At 38.5% G+C, this 2,975-nt stretch overlaps 1 protein-coding gene across 12 annotated transcripts in view; it reads left to right on the top strand.

The window, feature by feature from the left end:
- LOC118477173 (myb-like protein X) overlaps window positions 1-2,975 on the top strand; it is a 73,916-nt gene that overhangs the window by 57,199 nt on the left and 13,742 nt on the right. For 2 of the 12 annotated variants that reach the window (XM_035970844.1, XM_035970842.1), the window contains exon 1: window positions 652-1,152. The exons of the other annotated variants lie outside the window; for them this stretch is intronic. The gene's annotated coding sequence lies outside the window, so the exon portion shown is untranslated. Of the gene's footprint in view, window positions 1-651; window positions 1,153-2,975 lie in introns of those variants that run through there. 12 annotated transcript variants of the gene reach the window in all.

Genomic DNA, 2,975 nt, shown 5'->3' with positions numbered 1-2,975 from the left:
GGGGGGAGATCGCATTCGTAGCATATTAAATAAGTCCAAAAGAAAAAGACGTGGGCAGAGATTTGTTGAGGTGGGGAGTGTGGGGTTGGGGTGGACAGTCGAAGATGCTGGCTGAAACCAAAAGGGAACATACAGAAAAGGCAACTGATGCAAACAGAAACACACACAAAGGAATAGGGACAGACGTAAAAAGAAAATAAATACGCAAAAGAAATAGAGACACAGAAAAACAAACAAAAGGAATAGATGCAGACGAAAACAGAAAAATACACAAAAATAAACAGACAGGCGCATGCAGAAAAACAGAGAGAGGAGAATAAGCTGTTGATGAGAGTGCACAGATGTCTTCATCGAAGGCCACAGCACTTCTTTGACCCCGGCTTGACCTGTGTTTGGGCCACAACGTTTGCCAGACGTAACGTTAACCAATCACTACCCAGGCCACAAACTGTGAACATGACATTCTCCGACCCTTTGGCTTTTCCCTTTACAGGAACATACAACTAAAGAAAGGGAAAGGGTGAACGTTATTTTTATACTTTTGAACCCCCCCTCCCCCCTCCCCCCACCCTCTCTCTCCTTTCAAACCCCCATTCTTACAAAATAGTTATTTGTGCATGACGTCATGGGTACACAAAAGTGATCCCCAAGTCCAAAGGTAGTGCTAGAGTTTACCCAATTTTTTCTAAATAGAAAGTTCGACACGCTACGTAAATCAAAGAATATAATCCAGCACAGCACAATACCAACTGAACGAACCCAGCACCCTATTTTAGTGTCAAATGACCTGAAGGCCGGTTGGGAATGATACATGTAAACCAAACAGGTCTCGTGAGTGATTGCGAGAAACCTATGCCTTTGTTGCAGGTGCTACACGCTACTATACAGGGAATTACCCGGCGTTGTATTCTATTGTGCGGCTCAGGCGTTTGTGCAAATCTGAGACGTACAGGACCGATATCAACGAAATTAAAGTTTGATCAGTCGCGTTCACTGAAGGTCGGATATTTTCTGCTTCACCCAGGAATCTCTGTTTCTTCTGTGAGGTGTTTTTTTACCTGGAAAGTGACGTTACAGATTGTATCTAACCTTTGAGATTGATTGTGCTACGTGTACGTTCTGCTGGAAAGGACAAAGAATTTCAGTTGCATGGTGAATTAGTTTTCTGTTAGCGTGTAAATTAAATTGCTTTCTGTAGTGTTTTTTCAACTGAAGACTTAAATGTCTCACACTTCTATGTACGTAAAGAAAAGCACACGTCTATGTACGCAAAGAAAAGCGGAGAACATTGGATAGGATACGGCTATAGTATGAGTAAAGTGGAGAGTATGTTTTATCATATTTTTCTTCTATTTTCTGTTGGGTTTTTCTTCTTGAAGTATTTAATTCCGTCATTTTTCAGAATGCTTTTTGTAACAAACAATTATTGCAAAGCTATTGTAGATATCTTATACACCCTTTGATACAGTTTAGATCATATAGAAGGTTGGTTGCTTTGAAACTGTCTGTCAAGATCAGCCATAGCTGAGAGGGGTAAAAAAATCCAAGCAGACAAACAACGATTCTCCTTGGAAATTGAACTCACGACGTCAGCATGCGACTGCAAAGTGCCTTATCGCTAGACCACAGACGCTGATAGAAGGCTATTTACCCAGGTACTCTCCATTTTGAGTTTCTGTCATAGTAGACTAAATATAGCATTTCAAAGCAATGCCTTACACATAAACGCTTTTATGGAGAAACACAATCAAACAAACAAAACAAAACAACAACAAAAAATCAATCGATATTGAACAATATGTGCTATTGATGTCGGAGGACCATTGTAATGTATGATAGGAATGTGTTTATGATCACTTCTATATTTAGGATATATAATACAGCTTAGAGAGATAAGTCTTTTGTTTGTCACTCGGTGAGCAATAAAGTGTTTTGACGTTGAGATGATGACGTCAACCTACGCTTTCTGAAGCAAAAAAACCCATCTTGACATACCTACCTGCTCAAAACTCAGAATGTTGGTGTTTTTACGCCTCCATTGAAACATTTTAGATCAAGTTGTATCAGGGCCAAAACGGGCTGAGGGGGATACAACATGCCAGCAGATTGAAAGACCGAGATAGATTTTTTTTAAAATCTCCTCTCACAGGAATCGATCCCAGGTCTCTGAGTGCGAAGGCTAAGCACACTTAACCACTACATGGGAGACGCCTTTAACTCTCTGCTTGTGTTTCTTGGATCAAAATGTGTCATGTGTTGCCCGAAACTACAAATGTATTGTACCAGTAAATGTACTCTGAGCTAAAACGAATGCAACTGCTTTGAGTCCCATTTTAATTGAAAGGGAAACCCTAATCCTTTTGTTATTTTTTTTTTTGTTGCTGTTTGTTTTTTATTTTGTTTGGTTTTTCTTTTTCGTGTAGATTGATTAGATTGCTGCAAACTGAGTTAATTGTCTGTCTTGAAATTGAAAAGTTATAAAAATCTTAAAAAGGACAGTAGTAATAATCACAAAGTGGGTGCCAAGTGTCAATCTATCTTTAAAAGTAAACTATGTTCATAAGTAAAACATTTTAAGTTGACATAAACACTCGTTGAACTTTGTTTCAAAAAGATAACCCCCTATTTTGATAAATTTTTGCAGCCGACATTTACAAAATAGTGATGACCACGTGTTGACAGTAAAATGTATTCCCTTTTTTCTACAGCCGGTTTTTTAAAACGTTTTTTGGTCCCTTTCTGAGTTACAAGATCGAGAAAAAACATCGTGGAAAAATATTGGGTATTTTTTTTCTGGAGCATTAAAAAGAAATACTAATGAGCACTGATTATGCGTTTCTGGGTTGTTGTTTTTTTTTAAAAGAGAACAATTTCAAAGAAAGACACATACACACACGCGCACATACACCTCGTATATGTATGTATCTGTCTATGTATCTATGTATCTCTCTCTCTCTCTCTCCCTCTCTCTCTCT

Source organism: Aplysia californica, unplaced genomic scaffold, assembly GCF_000002075.1.
Source record: "Aplysia californica isolate F4 #8 unplaced genomic scaffold, AplCal3.0 scaffold00327, whole genome shotgun sequence".
NCBI lineage: Eukaryota > Metazoa > Mollusca > Gastropoda > Aplysiida > Aplysiidae > Aplysia > Aplysia californica.
This window is presented reverse-complemented; position numbering and strand designations above follow the sequence as displayed.